Genomic DNA, 13,357 nt, shown 5'->3' on the forward strand with positions numbered 1-13,357 from the left:
GTAAAATCGTGTTTCTGGACAAGGGAGGCATAAGTGCGCTGCGCTCCTAAGCTATCTCCCTGCGAGACACACTGCCAAAGCTTTTCGCTATCATGCAGTCTAGTGCAGACGCACACTACGGCTATCGGCTGCTGTCCGAAGCGAAGCGCCAGTCGCCGGCGTCTTTCGGCTGAAGCAGCGCTTCGGAGCGTACGGCTGTTGTGTGCGCGAAGCAGCCGCTTCTCCTGCTCCGGGAGCCGGACAGAGCGGTAGCTTGTACGAGGGCGAAGAACGAAGCTGCAGAGCACCGGACTTGTGTGCACAGCCTACGGGCTGCTAGAGGAAGGTGGCTGCACCTCCCTAACCTATCAATTCACAGCTGGCATGCTCTTTGGAGCTGGTCCAGGACAACTTTCATTGCTTATGGGTTCGTCCTGATACAGCCCCTCCTGGGAAACTCGTGCTCGTCCCCTGAGGCTCCGAGATGCAGAAACATCGATGGCAGCTGCAGAAATGAAGGGCTGCGTTGAGTTGTCGAGAAGCAAGAACATAGCCAGCGCCTAAGTGTCTGGGAGTCAGCAGCTGCTGCACTTTTGCGATTGCCTTCACTGTGCACTGATTGCCGAGACATGTGCACGCTAAAAAAACAAGGTGGGCAAGAGGAGGAAGAGAGTACGGTCATCAGAGAGCATCTGGCATCTTGTCCTGGAAACTGCAGTGTTTTTGGAGAGTACAGCAAATCCGTGTTTCTGGACAAGGGAGGCATAAGTGCGCTGCGCTCCTAAGCTATCTCCCTGCGAGACACACTGCCAAAGCTTTTCGTTATCCTGCAGTCTAGTGCAGACGCACACTACGGCTCTGGGCTGCTGTCCGAAGCCAAGCGCCGGTGGCCGGCGTCTTTCGGCTGAAGCAGCGCTTCGGAGCGTACGGCTGCCGCTCCGCTGCTGTGTGCGCGAAGCAGCCGCTTCTCCTGCTCCGGGAGCCGGACAGAGCGGTAGCTTGTACGAGGGCGAAGAACGAAGCCGCAGAGCACCGGGCTTCTGCGCGCACCCTAAGGACTGCTAGAGGACCGTGGTGGACACTCGCCTGCGTCTTCAATTCCATTCTAGCATCCTTATGGAAGGTGTTCCAGGACAATTTTCCTGAGTTTTGAATTCGTCCTGATGCAGCCCCTCCTGGGAAACTCCTGCTCGTCCTCTGAGGCTCCGAGTGCAGAGACCTCGATGGCAACTGCAGAAATGAAGCACTCCGTTGAGTTGTCGAGAAGCAAGAACATAGCCAGCGCCTTGTGTTTGGGAGTCAGCAGCTGCTGCACTTTTGCGATTGCCTTCACTGTGCACTGATTGCCGAGACATGTGCACGCTAAAAAAACAAGGTGGGCAAGAGGAGGAAGAGAGTACGGTCATCAGAGAGCATCTGGCATCTTGTCCTGGAAACTGCAGTGTTTTTGGAGAGTACAGCAAATCCGTGTTTCTGGACAAGGGAGGCATAAGTGCGCTGCGCTCCTAAGCTATCTCCCTGCGAGACACACTGCCAAAGCTTTTCGCTATCATGCAGTCTAGTGCAGACGCACACTACGGCTATCGGCTGCTGTCCGAAGCGAAGCGCCAGTCGCCGGCGTCTTTCGGCTGAAGCAGCGCTTCGGAGCGTACGGCTGTTGTGTGCGCGAAGCAGCCGCTTCTCCTGCTCCGGGAGTCGGAGAGAGCGGTAGCTTGTACGAGGGCGAAGAACGAAGCCGCAGAGCACCGGACTTGTGTGCACAGCCTACGGGCTGCTAGAGGAAGGTGGCTGCACCTCCCTAACCTATCAATTCACAGCTGGCATGCTCTTTGGAGCTGGTCCAGGACAACTTTCATTGCTTATGGGTTCGTCCTGATACAGCCCCTCCTGGAAAACTCGTGCTCGTCCCCTGAGGCTCCGAGATGCAGAAACATCGATGGCAGCTGCAGAAATGAAGGGCTGCGTTGAGTTGTCGAGAAGCAAGAACATAGCCAGCGCCTAAGTGTCTGGGAGTCAGCAGCTGCTGCACTTTTGCGATTGCCTTCACTGTGCACTGATTGCCGAGACATGTGCACGCTAAAAAAACAAGGTGGGCAAGAGGAGGAAGAGAGTACGGTCATCAGAGAGCATCCGGCATCTTGTCCTGGAAACTGCAGTGTTTTTGGAGAGTACAGCAAATCCGTGTTTCTGGACAAGGGAGGCATAAGTGCGCTGCGCTCCTAAGCTATCTCCCTGCGAGACACACTGCCAAAGCTTTTCGCTATCATGCAGTCTAGTGCAGACGCACACTCCGGCTCTCCGGAGCTGTCCGAAGCCAAGCGCCGGTCGCCGGCGTCTTTCGGCTGAAGCTGCGCTTCGGAGCGTACGGCTGCCGCTCCGCTGTTGTGTGCGCGAAGCAGCCGCTTCTCCTGCTCCGGGAGCCGGACAGAGCGGTAGCTTGTACGAGGGCGAAGAACGAAGCCGCAGAGCACCGGGCTTCTGCGCGCACCCTAAGGACTGCTAGAGGACCGTGGTGGACACTCGCCTGCGTCTTCAATTCCATTCTAGCATCCTTATGGAAGGTGTTCCAGGACAATTTTCCTGAATTTTGAATTCGTCCTGATGCAGCCCCTCCTGGGAAACTCGTGCTCGTCCTCTGAGGCTCCGAGTGCAGAGACCTCGATGGCAACTGCAGAAATGAAGCACTCCGTTGAGTTGTCGAGAAGCAAGAACATAGCCAGCGCCTTGTGTTTGGGAGTCAGCAGCTGCTGGACTTTTGCGATTGCCTTCACTGTGCACTGAATGCCACGACGGCATGGGCACGTTAAAACAACGAGCTGAGCAAGAGTCCCCGAAAGATCACGGCCGTCAGAAAGCAGCTTATATATTGCCCTGGAAAGAGCAGTGTTTTTGGAGTGTGCAGTAAAATCGTGTTTCTGGACAAGGGAGGCATAAGTGCGCTGCGCTCCTAAGCTATCTCCCTGCGAGACACACTGCCAAAGCTTTTCGCTATCATGCAGTCTAGTGCAGACGCACACTACGGCTATCGGCTGCTGTCCGAAGCGAAGCGCCAGTCGCCGGCGTCTTTCGGCTGAAGCAGCGCTTCGGAGCGTACGGCTGTTGTGTGCGCGAAGCAGCCGCTTCTCCTGCTCCGGGAGCCGGACAGAGCGGTAGCTTGTACGAGGGCGAAGAACGAAGCTGCAGAGCACCGGACTTGTGTGCACAGCCTACGGGCTGCTAGAGGAAGGTGGCTGCACCTCCCTAACCTATCAATTCACAGCTGGCATGCTCTTTGGAGCTGGTCCAGGACAACTTTCATTGCTTATGGGTTCGTCCTGATACAGCCCCTCCTGGGAAACTCGTGCTCGTCCCCTGAGGCTCCGAGATGCAGAAACATCGATGGCAGCTGCAGAAATGAAGGGCTGCGTTGAGTTGTCGAGAAGCAAGAACATAGCCAGCGCCTAAGTGTCTGGGAGTCAGCAGCTGCTGCACTTTTGCGATTGCCTTCACTGTGCACTGATTGCCGAGACATGTGCACGCTAAAAAAACAAGGTGGGCAAGAGGAGGAAGAGAGTACGGTCATCAGAGAGCATCTGGCATCTTGTCCTGGAAACTGCAGTGTTTTTGGAGAGTACAGCAAATCCGTGTTTCTGGACAAGGGAGGCATAAGTGCGCTGCGCTCCTAAGCTATCTCCCTGCGAGACACACTGCCAAAGCTTTTCGTTATCCTGCAGTCTAGTGCAGACGCACACTACGGCTCTGGGCTGCTGTCCGAAGCCAAGCGCCGGTGGCCGGCGTCTTTCGGCTGAAGCAGCGCTTCGGAGCGTACGGCTGCCGCTCCGCTGCTGTGTGCGCGAAGCAGCCGCTTCTCCTGCTCCGGGAGCCGGACAGAGCGGTAGCTTGTACGAGGGCGAAGAACGAAGCCGCAGAGCACCGGGCTTCTGCGCGCACCCTAAGGACTGCTAGAGGACCGTGGTGGACACTCGCCTGCGTCTTCAATTCCATTCTAGCATCCTTATGGAAGGTGTTCCAGGACAATTTTCCTGAATTTTGAATTCGTCCTGATGCAGCCCCTCCTGGGAAACTCGTGCTCGTCCTCTGAGGCTCCGAGTGCAGAGACCTCGATGGCAACTGCAGAAATGAAGCACTCCGTTGAGTTGTCGAGAAGCAAGAACATAGCCAGCGCCTTGTGTTTGGGAGTCAGCAGCTGCTGGACTTTTGCGATTGCCTTCACTGTGCACTGAATGCCACGACGGCATGGGCACGTTAAAACAACGAGCTGAGCAAGAGTCCCCGAAAGATCACGGCCGTCAGAAAGCAGCTTATATATTGCCCTGGAAAGAGCAGTGTTTTTGGAGTGTGCAGTAAAATCGTGTTTCTGGACAAGGGAGGCATAAGTGCGCTGCGCTCCTAAGCTATCTCCCTGCGAGACACACTGCCAAAGCTTTTCGCTATCATGCAGTCTAGTGCAGACGCACACTACGGCTATCGGCTGCTGTCCGAAGCGAAGCGCCAGTCGCCGGCGTCTTTCGGCTGAAGCAGCGCTTCGGAGCGTACGGCTGTTGTGTGCGCGAAGCAGCCGCTTCTCCTGCTCCGGGAGCCGGACAGAGCGGTAGCTTGTACGAGGGCGAAGAACGAAGCTGCAGAGCACCGGACTTGTGTGCACAGCCTACGGGCTGCTAGAGGAAGGTGGCTGCACCTCCCTAACCTATCAATTCACAGCTGGCATGCTCTTTGGAGCTGGTCCAGGACAACTTTCATTGCTTATGGGTTCGTCCTGATACAGCCCCTCCTGGGAAACTCGTGCTCGTCCCCTGAGGCTCCGAGATGCAGAAACATCGATGGCAGCTGCAGAAATGAAGGGCTGCGTTGAGTTGTCGAGAAGCAAGAACATAGCCAGCGCCTAAGTGTCTGGGAGTCAGCAGCTGCTGCACTTTTGCGATTGCCTTCACTGTGCACTGATTGCCGAGACATGTGCACGCTAAAAAAACAAGGTGGGCAAGAGGAGGAAGAGAGTACGGTCATCAGAGAGCATCTGGCATCTTGTCCTGGAAACTGCAGTGTTTTTGGAGAGTACAGCAAATCCGTGTTTCTGGACAAGGGAGGCATAAGTGCGCTGCGCTCCTAAGCTATCTCCCTGCGAGACACACTGCCAAAGCTTTTCGTTATCCTGCAGTCTAGTGCAGACGCACACTACGGCTCTGGGCTGCTGTCCGAAGCCAAGCGCCGGTGGCCGGCGTCTTTCGGCTGAAGCAGCGCTTCGGAGCGTACGGCTGCCGCTCCGCTGCTGTGTGCGCGAAGCAGCCGCTTCTCCTGCTCCGGGAGCCGGACAGAGCGGTAGCTTGTACGAGGGCGAAGAACGAAGCCGCAGAGCACCGGGCTTCTGCGCGCACCCTAAGGACTGCTAGAGGACCGTGGTGGACACTCGCCTGCGTCTTCAATTCCATTCTAGCATCCTTATGGAAGGTGTTCCAGGACAATTTTCCTGAGTTTTGAATTCGTCCTGATGCAGCCCCTCCTGGGAAACTCGTGCTCGTCCTCTGAGGCTCCGAGTGCAGAGACCTCGATGGCAACTGCAGAAATGAAGCACTCCGTTGAGTTGTCGAGAAGCAAGAACATAGCCAGCGCCTTGTGTTTGGGAGTCAGCAGCTGCTGCACTTTTGCGATTGCCTTCACTGTGCACTGATTGCCGAGACATGTGCACGCTAAAAAAACAAGGTGGGCAAGAGGAGGAAGAGAGTACGGTCATCAGAGAGCATCTGGCATCTTGTCCTGGAAACTGCAGTGTTTTTGGAGAGTACAGCAAATCCGTGTTTCTGGACAAGGGAGGCATAAGTGCGCTGCGCTCCTAAGCTATCTCCCTGCGAGACACACTGCCAAAGCTTTTCGCTATCATGCAGTCTAGTGCAGACGCACACTACGGCTATCGGCTGCTGTCCGAAGCGAAGCGCCAGTCGCCGGCGTCTTTCGGCTGAAGCAGCGCTTCGGAGCGTACGGCTGTTGTGTGCGCGAAGCAGCCGCTTCTCCTGCTCCGGGAGTCGGAGAGAGCGGTAGCTTGTACGAGGGCGAAGAACGAAGCCGCAGAGCACCGGACTTGTGTGCACAGCCTACGGGCTGCTAGAGGAAGGTGGCTGCACCTCCCTAACCTATCAATTCACAGCTGGCATGCTCTTTGGAGCTGGTCCAGGACAACTTTCATTGCTTATGGGTTCGTCCTGATACAGCCCCTCCTGGAAAACTCGTGCTCGTCCCCTGAGGCTCCGAGATGCAGAAACATCGATGGCAGCTGCAGAAATGAAGGGCTGCGTTGAGTTGTCGAGAAGCAAGAACATAGCCAGCGCCTAAGTGTCTGGGAGTCAGCAGCTGCTGCACTTTTGCGATTGCCTTCACTGTGCACTGATTGCCGAGACATGTGCACGCTAAAAAAACAAGGTGGGCAAGAGGAGGAAGAGAGTACGGTCATCAGAGAGCATCCGGCATCTTGTCCTGGAAACTGCAGTGTTTTTGGAGAGTACAGCAAATCCGTGTTTCTGGACAAGGGAGGCATAAGTGCGCTGCGCTCCTAAGCTATCTCCCTGCGAGACACACTGCCAAAGCTTTTCGCTATCATGCAGTCTAGTGCAGACGCACACTCCGGCTCTCCGGAGCTGTCCGAAGCCAAGCGCCGGTGGCCGGCGTCTTTCGGCTGAAGCTGCGCTTCGGAGCGTACGGCTGCCGCTCCGCTGTTGCGTGCGCGAAGCAGCCGCTTCTCCTGCTCCGGGAGCCGGACAGAGCGGTAGCTTGTACGAGGGCGAAGAACGAAGCCGCAGAGCACCGGGCTTCTGCGCGCACCCTAAGGACTGCTAGAGGACCGTGGTGGACACTCGCCTGCGTCTTCAATTCCATTCTAGCATCCTTATGGAAGGTGTTCCAGGACAATTTTCCTGAATTTTGAATTCGTCCTGATGCAGCCCCTCCTGGGAAACTCGTGCTCGTCCTCTGAGGCTCCGAGTGCAGAGACCTCGATGGCAACTGCAGAAATGAAGCACTCCGTTGAGTTGTCGAGAAGCAAGAACATAGCCAGCGCCTTGTGTTTGGGAGTCAGCAGCTGCTGGACTTTTGCGATTGCCTTCACTGTGCACTGAATGCCACGACGGCATGGGCACGTTAAAACAACGAGCTGAGCAAGAGTCCCCGAAAGATCACGGCCGTCAGAAAGCAGCTTATATATTGCCCTGGAAAGAGCAGTGTTTTTGGAGTGTGCAGTAAAATCGTGTTTCTGGACAAGGGAGGCATAAGTGCGCTGCGCTCCTAAGCTATCTCCCTGCGAGACACACTGCCAAAGCTTTTCGCTATCATGCAGTCTAGTGCAGACGCACACTACGGCTATCGGCTGCTGTCCGAAGCGAAGCGCCAGTCGCCGGCGTCTTTCGGCTGAAGCAGCGCTTCGGAGCGTACGGCTGTTGTGTGCGCGAAGCAGCCGCTTCTCCTGCTCCGGGAGCCGGACAGAGCGGTAGCTTGTACGAGGGCGAAGAACGAAGCTGCAGAGCACCGGACTTGTGTGCACAGCCTACGGGCTGCTAGAGGAAGGTGGCTGCACCTCCCTAACCTATCAATTCACAGCTGGCATGCTCTTTGGAGCTGGTCCAGGACAACTTTCATTGCTTATGGGTTCGTCCTGATACAGCCCCTCCTGGGAAACTCGTGCTCGTCCCCTGAGGCTCCGAGATGCAGAAACATCGATGGCAGCTGCAGAAATGAAGGGCTGCGTTGAGTTGTCGAGAAGCAAGAACATAGCCAGCGCCTAAGTGTCTGGGAGTCAGCAGCTGCTGCACTTTTGCGATTGCCTTCACTGTGCACTGATTGCCGAGACATGTGCACGCTAAAAAAACAAGGTGGGCAAGAGGAGGAAGAGAGTACGGTCATCAGAGAGCATCTGGCATCTTGTCCTGGAAACTGCAGTGTTTTTGGAGAGTACAGCAAATCCGTGTTTCTGGACAAGGGAGGCATAAGTGCGCTGCGCTCCTAAGCTATCTCCCTGCGAGACACACTGCCAAAGCTTTTCGTTATCCTGCAGTCTAGTGCAGACGCACACTACGGCTCTGGGCTGCTGTCCGAAGCCAAGCGCCGGTGGCCGGCGTCTTTCGGCTGAAGCAGCGCTTCGGAGCGTACGGCTGCCGCTCCGCTGCTGTGTGCGCGAAGCAGCCGCTTCTCCTGCTCCGGGAGCCGGACAGAGCGGTAGCTTGTACGAGGGCGAAGAACGAAGCCGCAGAGCACCGGGCTTCTGCGCGCACCCTAAGGACTGCTAGAGGACCGTGGTGGACACTCGCCTGCGTCTTCAATTCCATTCTAGCATCCTTATGGAAGGTGTTCCAGGACAATTTTCCTGAGTTTTGAATTCGTCCTGATGCAGCCCCTCCTGGGAAACTCGTGCTCGTCCTCTGAGGCTCCGAGTGCAGAGACCTCGATGGCAACTGCAGAAATGAAGCACTCCTTTGAGTTGTCGAGAAGCAAGAACATAGCCAGCGCCTTGTGTTTGGGAGTCAGCAGCTGCTGCACTTTTGCGATTGCCTTCACTGTGCACTGATTGCCGAGACATGTGCACGCTAAAAAAACAAGGTGGGCAAGAGGAGGAAGAGAGTACGGTCATCAGAGAGCATCTGGCATCTTGTCCTGGAAACTGCAGTGTTTTTGGAGAGTACAGCAAATCCGTGTTTCTGGACAAGGGAGGCATAAGTGCGCTGCGCTCCTAAGCTATCTCCCTGCGAGACACACTGCCAAAGCTTTTCGCTATCATGCAGTCTAGTGCAGACGCACACTACGGCTATCGGCTGCTGTCCGAAGCGAAGCGCCAGTCGCCGGCGTCTTTCGGCTGAAGCAGCGCTTCGGAGCGTACGGCTGTTGTGTGCGCGAAGCAGCCGCTTCTCCTGCTCCGGGAGTCGGAGAGAGCGGTAGCTTGTACGAGGGCGAAGAACGAAGCCGCAGAGCACCGGACTTGTGTGCACAGCCTACGGGCTGCTAGAGGAAGGTGGCTGCACCTCCCTAACCTATCAATTCACAGCTGGCATGCTCTTTGGAGCTGGTCCAGGACAACTTTCATTGCTTATGGGTTCGTCCTGATACAGCCCCTCCTGGGAAACTCGTGCTCGTCCCCTGAGGCTCCGAGATGCAGAAACATCGATGGCAGCTGCAGAAATGAAGGGCTGCGTTGAGTTGTCGAGAAGCAAGAACATAGCCAGCGCCTAAGTGTCTGGGAGTCAGCAGCTGCTGCACTTTTGCGATTGCCTTCACTGTGCACTGATTGCCGAGACATGTGCACGCTAAAAAAACAAGGTGGGCAAGAGGAGGAAGAGAGTACGGTCATCAGAGAGCATCTGGCATCTTGTCCTGGAAACTGCAGTGTTTTTGGAGAGTACAGCAAATCCGTGTTTCTGGACAAGGGAGGCATAAGTGCGCTGCGCTCCTAAGCTATCTCCCTGCGAGACACACTGCCAAAGCTTTTCGTTATCCTGCAGTCTAGTGCAGACGCACACTACGGCTCTGGGCTGCTGTCCGAAGCCAAGCGCCGGTGGCCGGCGTCTTTCGGCTGAAGCAGCGCTTCGGAGCGTACGGCTGCCGCTCCGCTGCTGTGTGCGCGAAGCAGCCGCTTCTCCTGCTCCGGGAGCCGGACAGAGCGGTAGCTTGTACGAGGGCGAAGAACGAAGCCGCAGAGCACCGGGCTTCTGCGCGCACCCTAAGGACTGCTAGAGGACCGTGGTGGACACTCGCCTGCGTCTTCAATTCCATTCTAGCATCCTTATGGAAGGTGTTCCAGGACAATTTTCCTGAGTTTTGAATTCGTCCTGATGCAGCCCCTCCTGGGAAACTCGTGCTCGTCCTCTGAGGCTCCGAGTGCAGAGACCTCGATGGCAACTGCAGAAATGAAGCACTCCGTTGAGTTGTCGAGAAGCAAGAACATAGCCAGCGCCTTGTGTTTGGGAGTCAGCAGCTGCTGCACTTTTGCGATTGCCTTCACTGTGCACTGATTGCCGAGACATGTGCACGCTAAAAAAACAAGGTGGGCAAGAGGAGGAAGAGAGTACGGTCATCAGAGAGCATCTGGCATCTTGTCCTGGAAACTGCAGTGTTTTTGGAGAGTACAGCAAATCCGTGTTTCTGGACAAGGGAGGCATAAGTGCGCTGCGCTCCTAAGCTATCTCCCTGCGAGACACACTGCCAAAGCTTTTCGCTATCATGCAGTCTAGTGCAGACGCACACTACGGCTATCGGCTGCTGTCCGAAGCGAAGCGCCAGTCGCCGGCGTCTTTCGGCTGAAGCAGCGCTTCGGAGCGTACGGCTGTTGTGTGCGCGAAGCAGCCGCTTCTCCTGCTCCGGGAGTCGGAGAGAGCGGTAGCTTGTACGAGGGCGAAGAACGAAGCCGCAGAGCACCGGACTTGTGTGCACAGCCTACGGGCTGCTAGAGGAAGGTGGCTGCACCTCCCTAACCTATCAATTCACAGCTGGCATGCTCTTTGGAGCTGGTCCAGGACAACTTTCATTGCTTATGGGTTCGTCCTGATACAGCCCCTCCTGGGAAACTCGTGCTCGTCCCCTGAGGCTCCGAGATGCAGAAACATCGATGGCAGCTGCAGAAATGAAGGGCTGCGTTGAGTTGTCGAGAAGCAAGAACATAGCCAGCGCCTAAGTGTCTGGGAGTCAGCAGCTGCTGCACTTTTGCGATTGCCTTCACTGTGCACTGATTGCCGAGACATGTGCACGCTAAAAAAACAAGGTGGGCAAGAGGAGGAAGAGAGTACGGTCATCAGAGAGCATCCGGCATCTTGTCCTGGAAACTGCAGTGTTTTTGGAGAGTACAGCAAATCCGTGTTTCTGGACAAGGGAGGCATAAGTGCGCTGCGCTCCTAAGCTATCTCCCTGCGAGACACACTGCCAAAGCTTTTCGCTATCATGCAGTCTAGTGCAGACGCACACTCCGGCTCTCCGGAGCTGTCCGAAGCCAAGCGCCGGTCGCCGGCGTCTTTCGGCTGAAGCTGCGCTTCGGAGCGTACGGCTGCCGCTCCGCTGTTGTGTGCGCGAAGCAGCCGCTTCTCCTGCTCCGGGAGCCGGACAGAGCGGTAGCTTGTACGAGGGCGAAGAACGAAGCCGCAGAGCACCGGGCTTCTGCGCGCACCCTAAGGACTGCTAGAGGACCGTGGTGGACACTCGCCTGCGTCTTCAATTCCATTCTAGCATCCTTATGGAAGGTGTTCCAGGACAATTTTCCTGAATTTTGAATTCGTCCTGATGCAGCCCCTCCTGGGAAACTCGTGCTCGTCCTCTGAGGCTCCGAGTGCAGAGACCTCGATGGCAACTGCAGAAATGAAGCACTCCGTTGAGTTGTCGAGAAGCAAGAACATAGCCAGCGCCTTGTGTTTGGGAGTCAGCAGCTGCTGGACTTTTGCGATTGCCTTCACTGTGCACTGAATGCCACGACGGCATGGGCACGTTAAAACAACGAGCTGAGCAAGAGTCCCCGAAAGATCACGGCCGTCAGAAAGCAGCTTATATATTGCCCTGGAAAGAGCAGTGTTTTTGGAGTGTGCAGTAAAATCGTGTTTCTGGACAAGGGAGGCATAAGTGCGCTGCGCTCCTAAGCTATCTCCCTGCGAGACACACTGCCAAAGCTTTTCGCTATCATGCAGTCTAGTGCAGACGCACACTACGGCTATCGGCTGCTGTCCGAAGCGAAGCGCCAGTCGCCGGCGTCTTTCGGCTGAAGCAGCGCTTCGGAGCGTACGGCTGTTGTGTGCGCGAAGCAGCCGCTTCTCCTGCTCCGGGAGCCGGACAGAGCGGTAGCTTGTACGAGGGCGAAGAACGAAGCTGCAGAGCACCGGACTTGTGTGCACAGCCTACGGGCTGCTAGAGGAAGGTGGCTGCACCTCCCTAACCTATCAATTCACAGCTGGCATGCTCTTTGGAGCTGGTCCAGGACAACTTTCATTGCTTATGGGTTCGTCCTGATACAGCCCCTCCTGGGAAACTCGTGCTCGTCCCCTGAGGCTCCGAGATGCAGAAACATCGATGGCAGCTGCAGAAATGAAGGGCTGCGTTGAGTTGTCGAGAAGCAAGAACATAGCCAGCGCCTAAGTGTCTGGGAGTCAGCAGCTGCTGCACTTTTGCGATTGCCTTCACTGTGCACTGATTGCCGAGACATGTGCACGCTAAAAAAACAAGGTGGGCAAGAGGAGGAAGAGAGTACGGTCATCAGAGAGCATCTGGCATCTTGTCCTGGAAACTGCAGTGTTTTTGGAGAGTACAGCAAATCCGTGTTTCTGGACAAGGGAGGCATAAGTGCGCTGCGCTCCTAAGCTATCTCCCTGCGAGACACACTGCCAAAGCTTTTCGCTATCATGCAGTCTAGTGCAGACGCACACTCCGGCTCTCCGGAGCTGTCCGAAGCCAAGCGCCGGTGGCCGGCGTCTTTCGGCTGAAGCTGCGCTTCGGAGCGTACGGCTGCCGCTCCGCTGTTGTGTGCGCGAAGCAGCCGCTTCTCCTGCTCCGGGAGCCGGACAGAGCGGTAGCTTGTACGAGGGCGAAGAACGAAGCCGCAGAGCACCGGGCTTCTGCGCGCACCCTAAGGACTGCTAGAGGACCGTGGTGGACACTCGCCTGCCTCTTCAATTCCCTTCTAGCATCCTTATGGAAGGTGTTCCAGGACAATTTTCCTGAATTTTGAATTCGTCCTGATGCAGCCCCTCCTGGGAAACTCGTGCTCGTCCTCTGAGGCTCCGAGTGCAGAGACCTCGATGGCAACTGCAGAAATGAAGCACTCCGTTGAGTTGTCGAGAAGCAAGAACATAGCCAGCGCCTTGTGTTTGGGAGTCAGCAGCTGCTGCACTTTTGCGATTGCCTTCACTGTGCACTGAATGCCACGACGGCATGGGCACGTTAAAACAACGCGCTGAGCAAGAGTCCCCGAAAGATCACGGCCGTCAGAAAGCAGCTTATATATTGCCCTGGAAAGAGCATTGTTTTTGGAGTGTGCAGTAAAATCGTGTTTCTGGACAAGGGAGGCATAAGTGCGCTGCGCTCCTAAGCTATCTCCCTGCGAGACACACTGCCAAAGCTTTTCGCTATCATGCAGTCTAGTGCAGACGCACACTACGGCTATCGGCTGCTGTCCGAAGCGAAGCGCCAGTCGCCGGCGTCTTTCGGCTGAAGCAGCGCTTCGGAGCGTACGGCTGTTGTGTGCGCGAAGCAGCCGCTTCTCCTGCTCCGGGAGTCGGAGAGAGCGGTAGCTTGTACGAGGGCGAAGAACGAAGCCGCAGAGCACCGGACTTGTGTGCACAGCCTACGGGCTGCTAGAGGAAGGTGGCTGCACCTCCCTAACCTATCAATTCACAGCTGGCATGCTCTTTGGAGCTGGTCCAGGACAACTTTC

This window comes from Lonchura striata, chromosome 28 (genome assembly GCF_046129695.1).
Source record: "Lonchura striata isolate bLonStr1 chromosome 28, bLonStr1.mat, whole genome shotgun sequence".
NCBI lineage: Eukaryota > Metazoa > Chordata > Aves > Passeriformes > Estrildidae > Lonchura > Lonchura striata.